This window comes from Dromaius novaehollandiae, chromosome 5 (genome assembly GCF_036370855.1).
Source record: "Dromaius novaehollandiae isolate bDroNov1 chromosome 5, bDroNov1.hap1, whole genome shotgun sequence".
Taxonomy (NCBI): Eukaryota; Metazoa; Chordata; class Aves; order Casuariiformes; family Dromaiidae; genus Dromaius; species Dromaius novaehollandiae.
The window spans coordinates 50652594-50676833 of record NC_088102.1 but is presented as its reverse complement, the minus strand read 5'-3'; the positions used below and the strand labels follow the sequence as shown (position 1 = coordinate 50676833).

Sequence of the window (24240 nt, the reverse complement as noted above, 5' to 3'; positions counted from 1 at the left end):
AGGAGCCAGTGATGGAATGCTGCCTCCAAAGAGCTGCCCTACTACACTTGTTGATGCTAATTAGTTTGTTTATATTGAGCTTCCTTCTGACTCAGTCTGTTCTAATTAACACTTCCCTGTAGATTGCTGCTGAACTGCAGAAATCTCATTCATTTATGACACACATTTCACTGTCCTGGGGAGCCAAGTATATTTTGTTGACAAAGGTGCTGATAACACTATGGGACTGTGGTTTAATGTACAAGACTTAGTCTGAATGGGAGAATGAAGTTAAAAATAACACTAAGAATTGCAGCTGCAGTTTGTCTACCAGTACGAATTGTTGGAGCCCCAGACTATGTGGTACTCTATCTGCTGCAGGCAATCATAGGCAGTGTTTATAACTTATGTCTCTGCCTCTTCATCCTATGTAACAACATAAAAAAATACAATTGTTAGAATGAGAGGCTTCAATATAGACTTCAAATCTTTTTAAAAAAAATCAGGAGCTACTGTATTAGTTTAATATAAGCCCTGCAAATAGAAACATACGTGAAACTACTGCAGAGTTTCCGTCAGAGGCTGCAGCATCCAGAGATCTTGCAACAGGCTGTAGAAATAATTTGACCTTTATACCTAGCCTGTGGCAGCTGTCATCGAGGCTGTCTGCTACAGCTGAGAATGGAGTAATTGCAAAAGGCATTCTGGGTCTGCAGGTACCGATGGAAGAGCACTAGGCTGGGAGACCTGTGCTGGTTTTGTCCCACCTCCAGAGAACAGCTCTGGAAATGAGGGAGGTCTTTCTTGCCACCGTAACTCCTTCTGCCCCCTCCACATGGACATAACCCTTTGGTTTGTGGAGGCTATATCCTCTAAGATAAACTGAAGCCTACCTGAGAGTGGGGAGTGTTGGCCGAAGAATTAAGGCATTTGATTGTTTTTCAGGTTATGTACGGGTGCATTTTCTTCCATCATCCCAGCAGGGAATGGGCCACAGCACCAACCTTCTGTTGTAACTAAGGATTCTTCCAGGGATCTAGTTAACATTATCTACTGTATGTAAAAATGAATGGTTTTGATTAAAACCTTTGAAGTCAGAAGTCTGTATGGATGTTAACATGTGTCCTCTGTGTGAGAGGGGCTTTTCCATGATGTCCTTAGTATTTCCCCTTCTCTGCACTTTTTAGTGTTGCCTCCTACACAGGCTTTGTGCTCTAATGCTGTTCTGTAGTGTGATGAAAGCTCCTTTCGAAATGCAAAACGCAGTTTTTCTGCCTTAATGGCTAGCTCAGGATGACTTTGTTTTTGCCGTTTATCTTCAGTCTTCTCTGCAACATAACAAATGGCTTAGTATCTCATTTCATAGCATTGTTTTCTTTAGCCATTTCTGGGCTGGCAATGGTAATATGCTAGGATATGCCAGAAACTATACTTTCTTTCCACATTGCTCACTTCCCAGGATGCGATTAGTTATTGTAAGTACCAGCAACTTACGTCCCTAAGAAAGCCGAGGAGACTGGACAAGGACAAAATGAACCTGGAACACTAATCTTGTAGACTGGATGTTGTATGGAGCCTGTGTGGAGGTCTTAGAACTGCACCTGAACGTCACTGAAATCCAGACTTTTATGGTCATGGGTTGCTTTTGCAGCCTTACTTAGAAAGACCATTCAATTTCATGTATCAAGGACAATCTCTTGCTAAAATAGCTTCCAAAAGTGACTTTCGGCACCCATTCAACCCTAGACTGCCTTTGGAGAGTCCAAACCTAGCTAAAGCTGTCTCCATGACAGTAGAGAGATGTTAACAGGATCCCAGCAGAAGAATAAATTACAAACCAGAACAATCTGCTCACCTCGCACAGACCAATACTGAGTTAATAGCTTAGCTTTGCCACTGGGGAGTAGTTATCCATTGTCTTTCCATCTGCCCTTCTTCTGTTTCAGCTTGATTAGAAATGGCTTGAGTGGGGGCATATTGATGTGGCTGGAAATGGAGATTTAACCAATGCTTAGTCATTTTTTAAAGGTTTTTTGCAAAGAATAAGTTTGAAGAGCAGATACTTAAACAAAAAAAGATGTTACTATTTCAAAGGAGCAATTTTCTATTTTCTCTTTGCTGTTTCTGACTTTTCTTTCTGTCCAACATGGCTTTATCCTTCCTCTGCTTCATGCAAAGGGAAGGGGCTAAACTGTGGAAAATGTCATGGGAAAGCCTACCAGCCCAAACACCATGTTGTCTTGGGATGATGAAAAAGCAAGTGGTTATTCTGCTTGCCTGTCAAATCAAGCTGTTTACCCTATCTTTATATGTTGAAAAGCAATATTACAGCTTACAGACTCCATATAATGCTCGTCACTTTTCCTGTTCCCAGTGTAAGCCATGCTTTGCTTTTGTAATAGTTGTATACAAAAAAAGGCAGAAAATGATTGGAAACTCAGGCAGTAACATCTTTCCATCTCATGGTTGCTAGAATACAGAGCTTCAGCACTTCTATGCCAGGACTCCTTGTGGGAGGATAGCCTAGGCTTAAAAATACTGGCACTGTTCTATTAGTGTTGATCATCTTTCACGTACTAGGAATACTAGGAACAGAGGGCCTGATTTATCTCATGCTGAGGTGAGAAAAGTGTATTTCTTAAATTAATCGAAATTATTCCTGATTTCCCTGTGTATACATAACAGGCGAGTCAGGCTTCTGTTTTCACTTTAACATTAGCATTTTTATTAGAGACAGTTGGCAGAGAGTCAAGCATCCGTATTGGTGACCTGAGCAACATGTTCTATTTTGAAGCATCAGTTTCATTAATTTTTTGTCCGTTGTTGCATGCTGGACAGAGTCCTTCTCTAGTCTGTTTGTGTCACACAGAACAGCACCATTACTTCTTTCTTTCCTCTTTTCTGTTACAGATTCATTGCTTTGTTGTTGCATTATCTTAATTTCAGTGCACTTACGAAGAAATACAGTCATGTGGCGTGAAGCAAGGGGTGTGAGAGCATACGGCCATACATCGTTTGAAGAGACACTCAGACATTCATGTAAGACTGACATGTGAAGTTCTCTTACAGTGCAGGTAAGCTGAGTGCTTTTCCTCTTCTCTCATGTAAGATCAGTGTTTTGTATAAATGCAGGCAGTTTTTCTTTTGGTTTAATTTTTTAATAAAACTAAGTAATAACTGATTTTCAGAATAAACAGCTCAGTAATAGCAATTCTTATTTTGTAAGTTTCAGCATGCTCCTGAAAGGTTCTTGTCCAAAACAGAGCACAAAGTGGTCTTTAAATAAATACAGTAAGTGATTATTAAAAGATGCTGTTTTAATTTATGATAGCTTGAATTTAACAGCAGCCTTCTTCATAAATCCTTATGCTTTCATTTTCTGCTAGCATCTTTAGCGGACTTACTTAAGTACCACATAGTTTTAAAGCATACCTTTTTGCACATTAATTAAAACAAAAAAGGAAAGAAAGATCAGTGTTTGGAACAGGCAGCCACTAATAAAACCTAAGTAATAACATTTTCCATAGGGTTATGTGTGGGACTCAAGCCATTTACCAAAGACAAGTATCTCCCCTGTTTGACAGATGGAGAGATGGAGGCTACGGAGGTTCGCTAACTTTCTAGAAGTAACAGTGGCACAAGTCAAAGTAAAACATGGGAGTTCCTTGCTCCTACACCTAGGCTCAGGCCAATAGCCCTTTTCTCCTTCCTGTATGTTCTTCATTATTTAGTTCAGCGCTGGTTTTGAGGAGGGACATATTTTGCTGAAGCCATAGCTGGTTAGTTGTCATTCTCCCAAGTGAAGGATCCTACTATAGTCCATGTTGCATTCTTGCAGTGAGGGGATGAGGGGGTTGTTTAGAGCAGTGGCCAGTCAGGCAGAGGTCTAGAGTGCATTATGCTGCTCCTCGGAGAACAGCAGAGCACAGGAAACACAGCCACCTCAGAGGGTTTCAGTAAATGCTTGGGTAAAAGTCCCTCCGGAACGTGTGGACAAAAGATTCTGTAGGTTATCTTACTTTTTGATGTTAACTGTTTCTTAAAAGTAGTTCTAGTATTAGAAAACTAGTAGCTTCCTCAAGTCAGCCCTGTTGCACCGTTTCTGGTAGCAACCTTAAGGCCATGTCTTGCATGGGCTAGACTTAGAAGCAACTTCTTCCACATCCTGAGAGTACCCTAGCTAGTATGCCAGGGGGGAACCTCAGGAGTGCTCAGTCCCTACATAGTATCCTCTCACACTGTCTGTCTAACCCCACACCCAGGAACAGACGTCTGCAGACGTATTCCACAAGGCCACAAAGCATGCATGGCTGGTGTTGCTATGCCAGGCCACCTGTGTCTGCCCATGCTGTCCTGAGGGAAGAAAACGTGTCCGTAACTGCAACCAGAGTGGAGCCTTGTGCTGTCCCTATCATGATCTACACCACGGTCTCTCAGGCTTTGTCAACCAAATGCAGACTTTGTTTGCCAAGAGCCCTAGCCAGCCCCTCAGTCAGCCCTGAATGGCAATAAACAGGTTCCTGAACTTGTTAGAAACACTAAGGACAGGATGAGTTATCCTCATGATAGGCACATCTTCCGGGGTGGACACAACACTGTCCTTACAGGCATACATCAAAGGGTGGGGGGTATCTTTAAGGCTGCGCGCTGTGGAGAGCCAAATGCCATGGGCAAAGGGATACAGCTACTTCCAGGTTTTCTGCACAGCAGTAGGTGCTCCTGTTGATCTTATCACTGGCAACATTGTCTGTTCCCTATTGAATGTCATGTTTCAGAGTGTGCTGAACTGTACAATGTGACAAGTGCCTCTCTCCAGTCCCTCTGTAGTAGTCTGAGGCAAATGCTGTTCATTGAGCAGCAGTGACAATGGCCTTTTCTTTGCCCACACTTTATGTAAGTGGGGATGGCCAAGTATTTTTTCCTAGGCAATGACAGAAGTTCAGGGGTCTTTGCTGGAATAAAATGTGATTGATTGATTTAGCACATATGGGAAGCTACTGGTTTCTCTGGCCTGCGTGATCTTCTAGGGACAGGTACACACAGACCTTGGGAGACTAGTGGAAAGCTGCTGTAGGAGGTTTGGCCCCTGAGACTGTTCCCTCCTTCCTGCAGAAAAAACAAATTAGGCTGTGATACTTATGCAAGACTCCAGGGAAAGTCACTGGATGGTGATTGAACAGGTAGGTACGGTGTTGGTCAGTTACTAGGGGGCTGCTCTACAGCTGGGCTGCAACGGTCAGTGTGTACAAGGTGTGTTTGTGGTGCCTAAGCACTGCTCTGTGGGCACAACTGGGCAGTCTGGAAGGCCCCACTCCATAGAAATGGAGAGGCTCTACCCCTCTACTGTCCCTTGTAGGAACTTTCTAATGAGCATTGCGGATGTGGCTGAGGAGCCATTGGTAATTTCAGAAGGGCTGGAGGAAGAGGAGATTTGGCATAGGAAGAAAAGTCATGGGATAAATGTGTGTTTCTGGGTATTTGTATTGATTTCTGCTTGACCTATGCCAGAAGACATCTGATAGTTATTTATGAAGTCTGGATATTACTTAAAAATAAGAATGGCTTGGTGCCCTAAAACAGTATTTCTCTAGAATCACTGAACTCAATACCAGCATCGGCTATCCTACAGATCCCTTTAAGAGCTGCTGCTAGTGCCTCTCTGTGTTGTTGGCATTAACATCTGTTGATTTGTGAGAGGAAGCAGCAGGAATCAGTGAGCTACTTTCTCAGCCTGATTTAAAGACAGGATTTTACTGAGCAGTTAGAATGTGGTCTTCCTTTGTCAACTAACAGCCAGTTAGCTGACTGAAGTGCTTTGCTCTGACTTTTTTGTTTGATATATTTTTATTTTAATAGTTGAGTAGAGTTTTAGCCGCAAATGATCAGGCATTTCATCCAAAAATAGTCAGTACATGAGCTGGGAACTGAAAGCCCACACATTCATGCAGATAAAATGAAAGTTCCTGGAGAGAGCCATGTTTTAATTGTTAATCTTATTTTTGCCATTGATGTAATTGGCTCTTCAAATGCCCAGGCAATTTTTTTATTAGCACATCATTTTCAGTCTTGTAGTGTTGTTTGACGCACTTTGCACATAATTCACAAGCAGTGCTTTACAAGGGCTCTTTGAATGGTTGAGGTGTCAGTATGGATGGGACAGAAATCTCTAACGAGGGTCTGACCTATCTTAATTATTGGCCAGTGGATTCTTTTGATTTGTATGGTTTTGGTTGTGGGGCTGTTCCCCTCATTAGAGCGTCGTTATAGCAATTGTCAGGATAGGCAGGCTGAGGGAGATCTTAACTTTAGAAAAGTCCAAGAAAATAAATAAAAGAGAGGGAAAAGTGTTTTACTTTATTGCCCAGTTTTAAACATTCATGCAGTTTTCAACCTTCTCTACTCCTGCTGGTATCATATGGTTCATAATAAAATTTCATATTCATTTTATGATCCAGCCCAGCTGGTGGACTTTGTGTTGAGCAAAAAAAAGAGAAATCAGAAAAAATCATGCAAGTTTAATCTACCTAGACGCTCACATTGTGGCATCTTTTTCATAATACTGTCATTCTGTGTTGCAGGAGGTACAGGCCTAAGTGAGGCCTTAAATGTATTCATTATTCCTTACTAACTGAAAGTAATCTGATAATTCTGAGGTACTGAGTTATTCTTTCTGATGTATTTAAAAGTTAGAATAAGTCTTTGGTTTTTTTTTTTCTTTTTAATTAAGCAGTTAACAAATCAAATGCACAGAACATGGCCTGTTCAAAGCTTCTGTAAGCCCCTGGAGAATTCCCCCTGTATTGGGGGAATTTGATTCCCAAAACAAATAGTCTGTACTCAGGTGGTACAGAAGGCTGAAGGGCTCTTAGAGGAAGGCTATCGTGTCTCCTGTCTAATCCAAATGCTGCAAACACAAAATGGTGGCCTAAATCCAAATTTTTTCCTGTTTGCAAGTCCTGCCCAGACCTTGTATTTGCTGAACTGAGGTCTCTGGTCATGGCAGAATTACATTTGCAGTATCTTTTTTTTAAAAAAAATTGATTCAGCTCTTTAAACAATAAATAACATTCGCATAACAAAGTGGCAGCTAGTATTTTTTAAGAATTGGCTGCTCTTTTCTCTGCTACTGAGTCTCTCAGGGCTTGTGAAAGTGTCCTTTAAAATCCTAGCAATGATTTGTGCAGCGTTTCTGGGAGCACATATACAACTCATCAAGGTGAGAGTCTGAAAGTTGATGCTGGCAGGTAGACTTAGATTAGCAGCAGAGCAGCTTTTTCAAAGCTATGCTGACTTTTCTGTCAGCCCTGGGGACAGGAAGATCCAGGTGTGCTGAGCATCCAGGGAAAGGTTGGTGTAGGGCAGTTCCGAAAAATCTCACGGTCCATTGGCCCTCGTCTTCTTTACTAATCCGAACAGTTTCCTGTGACCACAGGAAATCATCTGTCCCCACAGTGTCTCAGCAAATGGAGTGCTTGTTCTTGTCTTTCCAGTTGAGTTTCTGTTTTCACATAACTACTTCCCGGAGGCTGAATGGTCAGTAACAAAAGAAGGCTCATTCATTACCCTGTTGATATGTTTTTCTTCTCCTCTTCCCTTCCCAGAAATTGTGTTTTGGATGTAGCATAATAAAAAGGGATAGTGCTGGAGAACTTAATGGGTTGGTCAGGCAGTCTCAGTGGGAAAGTGATTCTGATTAAAGGCTACTGCTGTGAAACCTCTTGATTCTCACCCAGATGTACCCTCGCGAGCAACTCAATCAACACCTGGAAAAAATAACTATAAAACCCACAGAGGTGGCAGAAAACAGGCCTGCTATTGTTTTCCCCAGGAGAGACTGGTATGTCTTGTGTTTCTGGAACTTGTTTACCAAGAACTGTTAAAGCGGTAGAATCTAGAGTGCTGCAATTGATGCAGCATTGGGCATTTCATTAATACAGCTTATTTGCATATAATGTGTGCATAAAACCCTTGTGTGGTAACCAGCGGTACCAAGCAGAAATATCAGGGAAGGCTGCCTGCCATTTTGCTATAAACATTAGTTTGTCTGTCCTGGGGATCTCACATAAATCTCACTATGTAGCCAAGATTTTACCTCTTTTCCTTCTTCAGTCCTTGTTCTTCTTATATGGCAAATTCACTCAAGGTTGTGGGCAAAGACCTTGTGGCCTGGAAAAAGAGGAGGACTAGGTATCTTTTCTTTAAAGTCTGTGAAGTAAAGTAGAAACTCTAGAAGGTCTGATGGCAGGAAGAGAGGTGGTTCAATCTGTGTATATACTACTGCTATCTAGGAGAGTTACTATGTGGCATTGTTTTATGCTTTAGATGCAGAGTGTTTATGGGGTAAACACTAATCAAGAATCCTGCTTTTTTGGCAGAACAGATTCTCAACAAATACTGGAAGAGACAAGAAGCCTGTTAGCTGGATGTGTGTATCCTCTCTCAGGCAGTACTTCTTACTGTGTATTTTCTTTTTCTTTTCTTTTTTCTGGTCCATTTTCAGTGGCTAGGGATCTTATCACTCCATTCCTCTTGGGAGACTGTTTTACAGTTCTTAGTGCACAAAATTTTCTGTTGGCAGGCTTTTTATTGCTAGATGCAAGTTTTCTGCTCTTTAACTTTTCTCTTTTGCTTTGTTTTCACCAGCACTGAAAAGTGATAAAAAGACATAATTTTGTTTCTTATCTCCTCCCCTCAAATATTTTCTTCCTCAGTCTCTCCCCTGCACCCCCAGAATTTTAGTTTCTCTGCTCCTGCCTTTGCTTCTCTGTTAGTAAACCAGTGTTCATCAGAAATTCATTTTTTTGTTTATTTGTTTTCCATACTTATTCTGGTCAGGGGAAGCTCACTGTAAGGCACTACCTATGTCCACAGTGTCAGAACTAATTATTTCTGAAATTAACAATTCCAGTTTACACAGAATTCCCTGGATTCAGCTAGCACCCTTCCATGCTAAAAGTAACAATATGCCAGTTATTTTTCAACACCTTAGGGGGAGAAGAATCCCTGAGGCTTGGCATTCTTCCTGCACAAAGCAGCTGACAAATTGCTACTGATCTAAAACTATTAATGTTTTACTAGGCCCTAAACTTTGACTGCATGTTTGCTTAAAATCTTCCGGTATAAACCCCATTTTCTGTTAGAGGCTATGGAAAACCAGTATTGTATTGTTTTGCAATGTCTTTATTCTCAGACTAAATATTCTACTTTTATTGCAGATAAAAGTGCAGAAAAGTTAAAGGCATGTTTTTCCCAGGTGAGGTGTCAGTTTTAGCTTGCTTGTTGATACTCGGCTGTGTTTAGTTTTGCAAAGGTGCAGAGATCTTCAGCTCCCTTCTGTTCCTCGATGGGAAGATGGGAGCCCACGGCCTTTGAAGTTTGTGTTTTTGAAGACAAACTGGAAACACGTAAATCTTATGGAGGGACCTAAATGGCTTTACTGGTCTGAGAGAGCGTGTGGCAGAAGCGTGGGCGCAGGGTCACCCCACTGTCGTTAAGGTACACATCCTTTCACAGAGCCCTGCCAGCACCTCGCGTCCCACCTCTGCGCATCAGCATCCCTCTCCTCCCTGCCTTCCTACACCATCTCTGCTCCCCTACCCGAAGGAGGGGGCTGCAGCTGCCACCGAGGGGGTCCCCTGCGCTGCTGCTTGCTCCATGGCAGGTGCCTGCCACAGCCATCATGGCAATAGGGGGAGAATGAGGAAGGCGCCTTCCTTCCCAGGCTGGTGATTAGCTGAGGAGGAGGGAGAGAGCTAACCGCAGGAGGAGGGGCCCAAGCTGTGATTGCAGGAGAAGGGTGCAGGCAGGGGCTGGACGCAGGTGCTGCCAGTGGGGCCACCCCAGCTGGCGTGGGAGCTGCTGCAGGCAGCAGGGCGAAGTGGATGCAGCTGGCCCTCCCAGAGGCTGTGACCAAGTCAGAGCGCCAAACCCACCAAGGACTCAGCAAAGAAGCTGTCATTGAAAGGAAACGCACAGCTTGAATTTGGGTGACAGATGTCAGAGCATTGCGTGGGCTACTGGCCAAGATCCCTTCACTGCTCTGCTTGCAGAGACCTAGCGTGAGGTCACTGGCTTCAGTGCAGTTACTCAAGGTTTACTTTGGGATAACGGAGAGCAGAATTGCATTCATTAGGTGTAGCCTCTAAGTTGAGAGAGATGAATTACAGCCAAATCTCAGGTGGAGCAGTCTTTGGGAAGCAGCGTCCATGGGTCATGTGTCTTTGTATCACATCTGAAAGACTGCTGCTGCCTGTCGCTCTTTCCCACTCCCGCTTTGTTGTTGTCCTGGCCTTTTGTTTTAGGGCTGAATCAGGACACAGCTGCTGCCTTCGAACTTGTCAATGCTCCTGCTTGCAGCACCGGCTTCTCCTTGGCAGCCCTTCTTGCAGAATATGACTAGGCTTGACCCTGTCTAGTTGATGAAATTTGACAGACTCGCATGGAGAGTGGTTTGGCTTTGCGAGCTGTTACTGGGGAGCAGCTTTGCTGCATGCTGCGTTGGTGCCTCAGGGCTGCTGCCTGGATGGGCTGTGACAGGAGAGGTTGTGCAGGCAGCAGGAGGATGCGCCATAACCAAGCGACCTGCTTCTGCCCCAGCTGCTGGCTGTTTGCAGCTCCCCCTTTCAAGACAATAGACTCAATCTAAGTAAAGCCTCCCAGAACCACTGTGGGTTTTACTGAATAAGATAAACTTCCTGTTTTTTGCCCCCCCCCCCCCGCCTTTTCCTGGAGTTTTGCCACTTAACAAGATGCTGTTAGAATCTAGAGAAAAGCAATTAATGCTGGAGTAGGGGTTTTTGACTGACACAGTAATTATGCTGGAAAATGTAATTTTCCCTGCATATTAGAGATGGGATTATTTCAAGGAGATCTCATTAATGTGCTGTTCACCAACAAAGAGCCCAATAACCTCTTTCTTAATAAGATTAGTGTGGGGGTCATAATGCAGAAGGCTGCTAGGGCGATATAGTCAAGCTTTTGTTCTGAAGAAATAAATTATCTTCTGCTGTGTGGTGAGGGCATAAAGGAGTAGATTTCATTTTAAAAGGTGGAGACCTAACATTTACTCTTTTCCTGATAATTAGTTGATAACCTGTGCCCAGCTTTTTGTCCTGATGCTGTAAATCACAGCAGTGAAAATGTAGGGATTAGGAGGGGAGTCTGGTGTAGTGGTCAGTGCAGCAGAGGACTGGCAGGTCGCTCTGGAACCTCTTCTTGGATCGCCCACTTGCCTCCTGGATTAGTGTAAGCATAATCCTGTACTATCTGCCTCTCTTTACCTATCTATAATATACAGATAATAATTGCCTAGAACTCCTCAAAGATTAATGGCTGTTTGTATAGCATTCCAGATTCCTTGGTAAAAGGACTACACACCGCGTAAGGGAGCGTAAGTGTTGTGCTTAACCTGTTGTGTTCTAAAGGAGAGTGGAAATGAGGTCCCATCAGTTTGTTTTTAATTTGATCACCATATGAATTCAGGCCTCTGTGGGACACCATGTAAACAATGTAGATACTTTTTCTGATAGTGTAAGACTTTTCCTCTGCTCTCTGCTAATGTTCATATGGCTGTTTTGTGGTGAGCCAGAGGGTGACACCACTTAAAACACTTCCAGCCAGCTTTTCCCTTCCTGACTCTACACACATCTGTCTACCATCTGTTTTGACTTCATCTCTACTGTGTTACTAGTAAACATCCTTTTGAATCATCCTGGGCACAGAAAGCCTGGGAACTTTCCCCTTCCAGCATAGAGTGTGAGGGACGGTCTCTTGCTGCCACATAAAACAAGGGATAAGCTGACCAGTGCCGAACAGAGAAGCCAGCTGATATTTATTATTGGTGCTGCCATTCTGCAGAGGAATCTCAGTTATGGGTCAGGAATCCCTGTCACTGAGTTAAACGTACAAAAAACAACAAACTCCAATAGTGGCCTATGATATCCCTTCTACAGCAAACACTACCACTATTTAGAAATATTTTTAAAGTTAAAAACACAAGTAAACTCTACCCAAGAAGCGAGATGTGTTAGATGGTAGCATCTTCAATGTCACTGTTGATTTTACCTGGAAGGCACTGATTTATTGTACTGGAGTGTAGTTGTGTAAAACACCTTGATAGTTTACAAAGGGAATTCAAAATCTCTTGCGTACACACTGTGTGTTTAACTGCTTTAGTTTAAAAACATAAATAAAACTTTGCTTATTCTGTTAGTTTCATGATACCTCATTTAGCTTTCAGTTTATAAGCAGAAATAGGAGTACTTTAAGATTTACGTAGGTTGAAAGTTTTTCAGCAGGGTGGTAATGAGCAGCAATTAAGTATATTTTGATGCAATTAGCTTGTGAGCTAGATAGTACCTATTTGTAGCATTGTTCTTATTATTCAAATACATCCATATGTAGGTAGAAGTGGTGCAGTAAATTGCAGTCATGTCTCTTTTGCTTCTCCCATGTATGCTAATAATGTACTGAGTTGTTTGTCTAAGATATTTTGTGTTAAATATTAGTTTATGATTTCAGCCAGGGAAAGGGTGGCATGCCCGAGAACATCGTTTTGGTTGACCTCATGAAAACCTAGAGCACAAGGTTGTCTCTATCCCCAATAAACTGTTCTTAAGGGGTATCTTAATGTCAAAAAATGTCCTATATAACTTAAATATACTATATTCTAAACAGATGAACAAGTGAATGAGAGAGGAAAAGTATTCTGATATGAGCAGAAGAGGGCTTACAATCATCCTGTTAGTGCAACAGTTATCTTTCTTGGACACAGCAGAGAAATAGTTCCTTGTTTTCCCCACAATATCCTTTTTAAAGGCTCATGATGAGTTACTATCTCAGAGTGAAACAATTGTAAAGCTGAAAAACTTCAAATTTGTGAGCTTTTTGATATACTTGTTTGTCTCAGCTGAGTTGCAAATAGTTCTTTTCATACTTTTGGAAATGGCTATCATGGAGAGAGCTGTTTCTAACTCAGTGTATTTTATCACTTTCTTTTAGCCAGTTGCAAGCATCCTGGAGGTCCAATTATGCTGTCATATCTGTTCATCATCTCTTTGCTAAAACAGCACTAAATATTGAAGACCAGGCATGGGGGGTTCCTTGGTGAATCTGAAAGGATAATAGCCAGTACAGCTTTGCACCACTTAATAACCCAATTGCAGATTTCAGGGGTTCTTGATTTCTTCTCTGTAATGCATTGTTGTTATGTCTAATTAAAACAAAACAAAACAAACAACTCTTGCCAAGCCGTAAGTAATGTGGTTGTATTTCTCATGTAGATAAACCAGGTCAGAATCTGTGTCAGCAGAGATAACACTGTACTTTAATAAGTAAACAAAAATGTTGAACATGTTTTTTTAGTTTGAAAGCTGTAAACACTGCTTCATCATCTGCTAAAAAAACTGGAATGTTATTTGTGGCTTAACCAATGATTTCACTGTTGAGGCCAATTAACTCTGCTTCTGTTTGTTGGGCAATGCTTCCTTAAAGTGTGTGTAATGGGTCTTTTGGATTGCAGTAATAAGTTACTAAGGGGACAAGCATGGTTTTAGCAAATTGTCACAGATTAAGGCTAGAAGAGAATATTAGATCATTTCATCTGGCTTCTTGAGAAGTCAAATTTGAGAATTTCAACCAAGACTCCTGCACTGAGCCCCGTAACTTGTGCTCAGCTGAAGCATATCTGTCCAGAAGGATGCCACATGTGATGTGAGGATTTAAGATGCCTGTTCAGATTCATTCTAGGCTAGTAGAGACCAAAAGTTGTTACATATGAGGGTGGCTGGTAATACAGGATGCAACTATGTCTAATAGACAAGTGACATACCAAAATGCATGCCTGCCTTCTGCTTCAGGGTCTTCAGAAAGACTACGTATTAAATTAGCTGTCATGCCAGCTTGGTATTCCACTTCTGGTTCAACCCTTTCTCTAACTTTCACAGTATCCTTTTTTTGTCCTATCAAGCTCTTCAGGACATTATTTCTGTATCTGTGTCTTGTGTGTTGTTGAATGTTCTGTCATCAGTAAACCACAGTAAGAGTGGTGTTTTACCGTCTGCTAGTGCAAAATAAGACAGAAGGATGGCTGTTGCAGACAAGAGGCATGCAGGTTTAAGACAGTAATGCTTTGATTTTTTTTTTCACTGCCTTGTTAAACTGTCAAAGTGAGATAAAAAAGGTGGAAACCTTTTTTTGAAAGGTAGAACTTTCCAGGTGATTTTAAGTCTACATCCAACTTGAATGCCTGGCAAAATTTTCAAAGTGACTTTTTTTTCTTTTAAAAATTGTATGCTTGATTTAAAAAACAAAACAAAACTTAGCAATTTGACCCTGAAACATCTGCAGTTTTACTGTGATATGCCTTGGTCTCCACTTGTGGTAAAGTCTGGCACTCTGTTTTTGCTGTACTTAGGAAAGAATTTCTCTTGACTGCACTTCATTTGCCTGAGTAATGGAGCTGACTTCTAAAAGGGAGAAAACTTTCTGTCCTTAAAATGCTGTATCTCAAAAGAACAGGAATTTTAAGATTCTTGCTCGGCATCCAAAAGCTCGGCACAAGCAACAGGGGACATCCCAATGAGGAATTTGGCAGTTTGTGTTTAGCTGGAAGGTCAGACTGTTTCTCAGGGAGATGGCAATCAACCTCCCAGTCTAGGTAGAGCGGAAAGTCAATTAATTTTAGATTCTTCTGACTTGCTTGAAATTCAGCAAGACAGCAGGGCAGTTTTATGGCTGTATTTGAAAACATGGTGTGAGAAGTGTGTGATATGTTGTGTTCTTTTCTATTGAGTTTGGAAGCCAGCAAAAAGTCACAGAACAGAATACCTTGTTTCTGATAAACTCACTGTAGCCAGAATTTTTGAGATTATCAAGCAATAGCAGCCATTCCACAACCTACAAGTAAATTTCTGTTATAAGCTTCCTTCTGGTTTCCTCTTCAGAAATCCATAAGTGTTTCTGGGCCTGATGCATAGCTTGAGCATAGCGTGAAATTTTTCTACAAAAACATTGATATTGAAGGACAGTGAATTTAGCCTCTGAAAGAAGACCTGCTGAGTGAACATCTCTGTGTACTAGCACCCTGTAGCAAATGTGAGAGAGAGATGGTTTCAAGCTAGTTTACCAAGTTGTCATGAATGGAGTCACATTTTAAAAGCACATAGGAACAAATTCTGACTTACCTATTTCCAAAAGCAACTTAGAACTTCAAGACCGCTGGTTTTCACAGAAATTTAATGGGATTTGCACACTGCTATCGAGTACCAGAACTCAAGCCCTAAGTTATTTTAGGTGCTTTTGAAAAATTTGCTCTTAGCACCTGAGCTTTTAATTTTTAAAATAAAATTACTCAAAAATGCTTTTGCCATCAAAGCATTCTCAGGAACATCAACTTAAGGCAGCACCATCGACTGATTGCTCCATTTTCAAGTAAAAAAAAAAAAAAAAAAAAAAAAAAAAAAAAGATTTTCTAGCTGTTTTTCCATTTATAGAGAAAGCTTAAAATGCAACTCCATCACCCCATTGTGGCCTATCAGTGTTAAAAATGCAGCTTTTCATCACAGGAAAGAGGTAAGGAGCAACATGAGGGCAAGAGAAGAAACAAGCCGTTTACTGTGGGTCTTGGGTTTCTTGCAAGCCTGAGAAAGCTCACAGAAAAGCTGGCTTCAAATTCCCTGTGGTGAGGGTCACAGGGCTTGTAATTTTCATAACAGGCTGAAGGCACTGAGCCCAAATCAACGCTGCTGCTGTAAAACAGTATAACCACCTGATTTCAGTGGCACTGCATTCATTTACTTCAGCATTTCACTGTGGTGCTTGTCCCTGTATTTAACTTTCCTGAGTGAGTTTGTGATGAACAGCTAGCTACTTGAGGCATACAGGAATATGTTTTTAATCTATGTAGGGGTGGGGGAAAAGGGAATTACCAAAATGCCAGCAGAACTCTTGCTGGTATGATTTGGTTACAGATGTTACTGAAAACATTGCTACAGAGTATTTCTTCATGCTTCCTTTCTGTGGTCAGGATCTTTCACAAACCTGCTCTGTGAAACCTCTTCTTTCTCTGTGAGAATCCAACCATTGGCAGGTAATGGTAATGGAGGTACAGGATGGGTCTGCTGAGTATTTCATTTGCCATTTCTTGGTGGAAATCCAGAAGAGTGAGCCTACATTTGGACTGTCTGGGCTATCTGCCTGCAAGAACTACACACCCCTCACACGTTAATTAAGAGCAAAAGAGGAGACAAAGCCACAGAAACTAGTCATCTTCCCTGCCTTTTGTTCTGAAAGCAATTTTAGTGCTGTTAACATTGATGTTGCAATTTCATGTGGTTTGTGCCCTGCTGATGTACTTTTCCTGAAGAGATGCTGCCTAAGGAAGGTTTTTAGTAACAAAGTGTAAAGGTTTCAGGGTGTGAAGCTGGGATTACCCCAATGGCATTTGCAGGGCAGGATTTGGATACCTGTCATAAGAAATGTTGCTGGCATAATTGGTTTGTACGTGTACAGTAATAAACTTCCCTCATATTTTTTTGTCTTCAGATGAGCTTGGTAGTAACCAGTGCTTTGCCTTTGGTAAGATGATTTTACTCTTTGCTAGCTGATTTGATACAACAGTGGAAATGAAACTTTTGTGACTCGGAAGTCTTCCAGGTCTAAACCTGGCTGTAGATGAGCGAATTAAGAAGAGATTTGAGTTAAATTCCAGAAGCTTGTTCCTATCTTTAACCTTTCTAAGACTGTGTAATAGTTTTCCAAGGGAATGGTAGAAAGCTTCTCGCTTCAGATGTCTGAAAATTAAATTGGATAAGGTAGTAGCAAATATCCTATAGGGAACATTTCTGCCCTGGAAAGTGGTCTAGACAAGCTACCTGGCTCAGATTCAGAGATGGAAAAAGACCCATTACAGTAGAGAGCAACAGTAATTTTACAGCTGAGGTGCTAAAAACCATGCGCACTTGTATTTCCCTTTTTAGCCTCTGAAGTGGCAGCTTGCCAGTGCCTGACTGAGTTTCTCTTAAATCTGTTTGATGCACCCATTTCCTTATTATCACTTTTATAGACAAGGAATCTAGCAACACATTACTTTTTAAATGTCCTACCATTATGAATGCATTTACTGTTCATTGTAATAGTGCCAATCATAATGAATTCATTTTGCATTCATGTAGATGTCATGAGCACCGTGGATTGTTTTTCTGTAATTTACATCAGTAAATGGACACTTAAAAGCATTATCCATATGCCCATTGCTCCACCAAGGGAGCAAGGGGAAAGTTTGCATGTGGATGTCAGGCTTGCATAATCTCCTGCTTAGGAAGCTTCCTCCTGGCTAGAAATTAGCAACCAGCCATTCTGGATTGATTGACTCTTCCTTGTGACAGTGTGGACCTTAATCAATTTGTTGCATGCACAATGGGCACATCTGTGTTCATGCCATAGGCGTTTCACTGTCATTTGGCAGTTGGCTCAATTTAATGGACCACTTACTGTATCAAATATCTGCCTTAAGTTTTTTTGAGCTGGGGAAAGGAATAAGCCCTGTTAATTTATCAGAGGAGCCATCCCCTTTCTTTTTGCAGAGTGCTTTGTGTCTTTCCCCTCACTTAAGTGCGCTTTAGCTGAGAAGGGTTGGCATTGCCATGATAAGCCTGTTGTCACTGGACGAATTCTGTAGCTCAATGATGCAGAATCTCTGCTCAGTGAACCAAGACAGAGAGAAATATAATTTGGTGGCAGATGTTTGAAGTTCAAAAATCACTGAACATCCAAATGCTGATACAAATTGTAGAGTGTGTGGGGAGGGTAGAGAAGGGGTGGAGCACAGGGAAACCAGAGTACTTCTTAGACGCAAGCACAAAGAGAGAAGGATGCCAAAGGGAGGCATTTAAATGTCTTTGCAACACTCCAGTTTGAACCAAGCTGCACTGGGTATGTCACATTACAGAACGAAAACATGCAGGCTTTTTATGAACCACGCACTTGCATTGTTTCTTGATTCTTTCCAAGTCTCTCAAAGATCTGAGCGCTCTCACTGACTTCAGGTGGCTCTGGAAACCCACCAGAGACATTTTGTCTATTACTGGGCCTGAAGGTGCTGAAGTTCAGTGTTCTTATGAGTCAGCTGAGCAAACAAGCACTGAGAAATTATGTGATCAGCTCAGGATTGTAGACAAAATTGCAGGAAGGACTAGAATGTGGAAGCTCCTGTTACCAGAGATCTTGGCTCTTTTCAGTCTCCTCTATTCTTTCCACATATCTCAGTAGGTAGATCTGAAAACAGTTGTCCTCGGTGCCATTTTACCATATCAGACCCACCTGGCCCCAAAGTGTCTGCAACTTCACACCATGACCGTATTGTTCTAGTTAGTGTCCTGAGCACTGGATCACCAAATAAGAGCATTCAGATCTAAAATTGGTAGGCTTTGTTTTCAGGGGTTGGAAGAGGAAAAAGCTGAGAACATGACACCTGATTTGAACCCAAGCAGCAAAATTGGGGAATGTGGAGTTGAGACCTGTAGGCTTTTTCAATAATACAGTTATGATCTCGTCATGAATAAAACAATGTGTTTCACCTGACCACTTCATCTCATAAGGACTTGCCTCCTCTAGATTCTGTCATTTTCAAAGTAATGAAATCTCTGCATCACCTTCAAGGATATAATTTGACCCCTGTGTTTGTACACACATACATGAGAGCAGTATCTACAGGGTTCCCAATAGGTCCACTGCTGCTTATGGTTTCGATGCAGGAGAAAGGCTTCTCTTAAGTGTTATTGATTCAAACAAATAGTTGGGAATAGTGGTTTTTGAAATGACTGTTCTACCCTTTCTTTGTGGTATACACTTTTTCTGCATTGAAAATACTGTCATTCGTTTAAGCTTAATCACTTCAGAAGCTAAACTGCAAAGAGCAATTCATAATGTGAAATGAGAGTGTGCAGATGGAGAGGGAAAGCAAAATAGCTGTTGTACCTCTGATATACATTCTTAGTTTATTTTGAAATAGTTCCTCTTTATGGACAAGCCCTTGGAGCGTCTTGTATTGTTTTTCAGGTGGAAACTTGTGACAGCTAATAGCTACTGCTTCACATCTACACTGGAAGAGGTCAAGGGAGCAATAAATTGCCCGGCTGCTATGTCCCCTCATTTATGTAGTCTTAACAATAAGCTAAGTTAATTTTTGGTGCAATTGCAAAGACTTTCATGCACCTCAGTCCTGGGATGAATCTGAGAGTTGTGATTTCTTGGAACTTTTCTCTTTGGTTTAGTGGAAGTGAAAGGAACAGATTTAGCCCACTGCTCTTGGCATGAACCCTAACACCTTTCCCTTTACAATGTTGTGTAAAGTGTCAGAGGCATGGAGCTCAATCATGCAAGCTGCTGTATCTTTCAGTCCTGGTTCCTTTTGAAGTAATCCCGCAAAAGGCCAAATACTTCCCGTGTAAATCAAGTGCAGAAGCTCTGGTCTTCCTGTCTCATGATTCAGTAATTATTTCAGGTGAGTTTCAGGTAAATCACACCTTCAGGTGGACATTGTGTAAACCTTGGTTATTTTCTATAATGTATTTGGGCCCCAAGCCAGAATAGTTCTTACAATTTTTTGAATATACAAAAAATCAACTAATTAAAATTGGGAGCAAAGGTGGGCAGTGCAAACTTATGTGAGGTTAGAATGAGAAGCAGATTCTCGGGAAAGGATACTTTTGAATTTTCCACTACTCAAGCAATACTATAGGAGCAGTAATATACTGAACCCAAGAGATTACTGTTACTAATAGTTTGACTATAGTGCTGTTGAGATGGGCATTGCTGATTACTTTCTTGTGGTCTCTGTAATGCTGCCATTGTGGTGCAGAACTCCCTTTGTGCACCGTGCTACTCTGCAAGGAAAAAAAGAAATCTTATATACAGACCAGTGTTTACCCTGTATTTTTTTAGTTTAAGAAGTTCTCTAGTGTCAGTCCTTACAGGTATGGCATCTGAGTGCCAGTCAGAAATGCTTCTGGAGATTACAGATAGGAAGTGACATCCATAAGCCAAGACCAATGATATGCGAATAGAGGGAAATTTCTGTGCCATAGTGACAGCAGTGTAAGCATTGATGCTAATTCTGCCAGGAACCATGTGCTACCTTAAAGTCAAAACTGTTAAAACTGATCAGTCCTTGCATACTGTCTCAGTGACCTAGCACCAGACTGTGAAGTCTGTTTAGAAGAAAATTTAAGGTAATTCATCTAGTCTGCCCCAGGCTACCGAGGTAGTGTATTGTAGCGTGTTGTTTGTCTGGTCATAATCAGTAGTGGATTGTACAGGGAATGAAAAGCAAGAGCTGAAATCCCATGCTAAATTATAGTGCTGTTCTAGTCACTTTGTGTGGGGTTGTTTTGTTTTATTCTGTTTTTGATTTCCTGCTCTGGCTCTGTTCAGATAAGCCAAACCAGAGTAAAGAGACCTCATTGCAAGAGAATCAGGACTCACCATTTCCCCACTGGGGATGGGGATGATTTGATTGACAGTTGCACAAGATGAGTGAGATATGGGAATGCTGAGCTGTCCAGTCCACCTTGAAAGTTAGAAATAAACAATGAAGATGTGAATACCCTAAAATACCACACATAGTTTCTAAAGATTTTTTTCTAAATAATTTCTAACTGATTTTAATTTAAGAAATGTGTATTTTGCAAAAATATGTAGTCTACACTCTACATGTAATAAATGTAAAGCAGTGTCTCTAATGAATTTATATAAATTTATATAGGATAGAATCTCTTCCATTTTAAAGCTGCATTTCCACCTCACTTCTTTGGTTTAAAACCTTCATATTAGCTGGGACAGTGGCTCATTAAACATGTTCTTCAGCTTGCTAGTGTGTTTGCACAGGAAAGGGACACAGGCTCTTGTCAGCTCTAAGGAACACAATTCTGTTCCTGGTCCTCAGGAGACACAGTTTGATTTTAAAGTGTTCCCTGTTTCGATCGGGTGCAGAGGAATGATCTCTCTTCTGCGGAAGGTCGTCACCTTACTTTGTCTCAGTGGCAGAACTTTGCTTAATAGTTAGGGCATATCGTCAAGGAATAGATACTATATGGTTAGAGTAATGTGGGAAAAGAAAAAGGATTATGGCATTTGAATGCTCAGTTCCCATTAAAAATAATGAGGAATAGGTATCCATATTCCCTAGGCAGCTACCAAAACGTTAATCTTAGTGCTGATATTAATTCTAATTAATTAGTATTAATTATAAAAGTCCTTCCAGAAATGAACCAGAGATCTAAGTGCAGAACAGTCAATGTCTGAAAGTTCTTGTTTAATCATATTTGAACAAAAGTTCCCTTGATCTCAGTAGGAGGTTTGGTTTGCTTTGTTGTAGTTTTTGAGAAAATAGGGGATTTGGCCAGTGTAGCAGTAAGTGCATGCCAGAGTAGCCAACTGAGAAATTGGGCTAAGTTTGGCTGTCAGCTGGCTTTTTCCAGCTCTGCCTGAGTTCATATGCCTCTTGAGCAGCCTAGCTGGTTTGTGTGAGCAGCAGTGCTAACTAGCTGCCTTCTGGAGCACCCCACTGTGACAGATTGCCCAGCACCCAGGGAGCAGCCGGGGCCAACTCATTGCATCTCAGCTGCGTGCCCACAAATGTCTCTGAACTTCACAATGGATTTGCCGCTCTTTGTTGTGGCGGACTGCTATTCTTTCTGACTGATTTGCAGGCATGCGCTAGCAGTTATGTCCTAGTTACTATCGTATATAACTGCAGTTCAGTTTTGATCAATAATTATTAAAAACGGAGGTGTAAATAGTTGGCTGTTTTAGTCAGATACCTTGCTCCATTCTAGCATCTAATGGCTGTAGGGTAGATAATTTTGTTGTCTGGCCTAGAAATGGAAAATTCTTGCAGTGCTGCTTTTTTATTTATGGTCCCAGATGGAAAGCACTCAAGTCCTGAAATCTCTCCAGATGTCTCCATGGCACATTTTCCTGGCTCTCCTGAGAGCGTATGAAAGAAGGAAATCTACATCTTGAAGTTATATCTAAATGCAACCACCTACCCACTTTCCTCATTTCCTTAAATATGTTTCATGGATACTTAATAGTGAAAAAAGACTCATTTTTTGTTGTTGTTGTTCATTTTTTCTGCCCTGCTTATTGTGTGATGTGAGTTCTCAAAAGAGAAGCCTTTGCTGTTGTGAAATAATCTCCACTGAATTCTCTGGAGGAGGCAGCAGAAAAGAGGAATGAGAGTCGGGGGTGCCACAGGGTGCAGAATAATTTAACTGTGACCTTGGAGCCACGCTCGATTATGAGCAATGGAGAACAGGCAGAGCTCAGGTTTGCCTAAGAGCACCCTGTAGACAGAGGCCATAGGATTTGGCCCAAGCTTGCTGGTTAAATGGAGGCTTCATGGCTCCTATGCAGTGTCATGGCCATAGCACTTGGGGGGGGGGGGGGGGGGGGATTCATTTTAACCTCAATACCTTTTTGCCTTGTGTATCTGGAAGAAAAATTGGTAATAAGTCATGATACTGGGTGCAAACTCCGAAACTTTTAAACACAGCTGATGAGCAAATGATAACTGTAGTCTGTCCTCTTTTCCCATTCCCACCTCTCCCAATGTGTATTTAACAATTAAAAAAAAAAAAAAAAACAAACTTTGGGCCTTGTCATTTTGTTGTTATTGTTCATTGTATAGGATCTCTGGGAGGCATTCCAGTCTTTAATATGAGCCAATGTAGTACTTGGTAGATAACTGACGCTCACACTTGGCCAATTAGAGAAAATTGAAGAGCTAATTATAGTGATGGTCAACTGCTCAACTTCTAAACAATATTGAATTCTGATACTTAATCAGATGTGAAGCAGCATGCATGGGTTTTGTTCTGAGGGTTCTAAGTCTTCTGCAGAGTTAAGTTGGAAAAATGTCTTATCCAAGATAGATGTTTAAACAGTGGTGAATGTGATCATTGCAGAATCTCAGCCTTAACAGTTCTCTTGTTGGGATGATTTCCAATTTTGACATTGAAAAGGTCTATTTTAAAAAGCCGAAATAGAATTTTTAAGCTCCAGGACTAATTAATGGGATGTCTTAAATAAGTACAAAGGTTTGAAACTAAGAAGAAAACATCACATGGCTCCCTAGAGAGAAAGTAAGAACTGTCAGAAGCCACCTTGAGCTAGACACAAAGCAATAGGAAGTAAAACAAATAGAAAAAGATCTTGCAATCAAATAAACAATTACAGAACTAGGAAATGGAGAAGATGGGGGGGAGGGTGCTGTGTGCAATAAAGATGGGATACAATTAAATGTATCATAGATGTGGCTCTAAAACTAAGTACTTTGCCTTTGTTTTCAGGAAGGATGACTAGTTTGGACCTGATCAACCTGATACCTTTCTGCCTTTATTCAATGCCTGGAGTGAACAAAGGCAAGATGACTAGAAGCTTTGAGATATGAACGAGAGGTAATTACTACATTCAAGGTGGATTCAGACCTTTAAGAGTTCAGTGGACGTGCCTGAGGGGTTATATCTTTCCCAGAATTCTGCTAGAACTTGTACATGAAGTTACAGTGTGGAAATAAGGATCTTTATAAATCTGTGAAGTCCAAGTACCATCTATTTGACTAAAGAACAGAAAATTTTCTGAGGCACAGGCAGACATGCTAATCTGACCTCAAGTATGCAGGAATGTAATGCAAATTGGGAAGCAGAGAATGAGCAAGAATATAGAAATAAATGTAAAATGGGGGGAAAAAATCAACACAGAGTTTTCAAAGATTGTGCCAGATTTATATGATACCTTTAAGTAATTATGTAACTGATTTCCTTGACAAAAGAAATGCAAGAAATCTAATTTATTTGATGCCATGGTCTACAGGAAATTGGTTAAACTAGAGGAGATAGAGATTAGTATAAGAATTGTAAAATGATACAAACAACTGTGTTACAGGGAGATAGCAGCAAGTGATCTTATAAAAGAAAGAAAGGTTGGGGGGGTATTAAGAGTTTTTCAAGTTTGTCTTGGGACAAGTCTCGCTTATTATTTTTATTAGTGACTTTCACTTAGAAAGTAGGAGAGAGTTAATGAGGTAATTTTCTGTTCCTAACACAAAGTTGTGAGACATCAATAAAAGAAAGAATAAAATATTGTGCAAGAAGAATTGGATGACCTTGAAGATTAAGCAATAGCAATGTTATAAAATGGAATGGGATGAAGTACAAGGTTACTCGCCTAAGGATTAAACATAATCCACTTTTTTGTAAAGTG

The 24240-nt window shown here is 41.1% G+C and overlaps 1 long non-coding RNA gene across 1 annotated transcript in view; it reads left to right on the top strand.

Moving 5' to 3' along the window:
* Positions 1-24240, top strand: part of LOC112983079 (uncharacterized) — an 80095-nt gene that overhangs the window by 5300 nt on the left and 50555 nt on the right. Inside the window, exons 2-3 of the long non-coding RNA XR_010389428.1 lie at positions 2926-3053; positions 23328-23435. This is a non-coding gene — a long non-coding RNA (uncharacterized LOC112983079). The remainder of the gene's footprint in view (positions 1-2925; positions 3054-23327; positions 23436-24240) is intronic.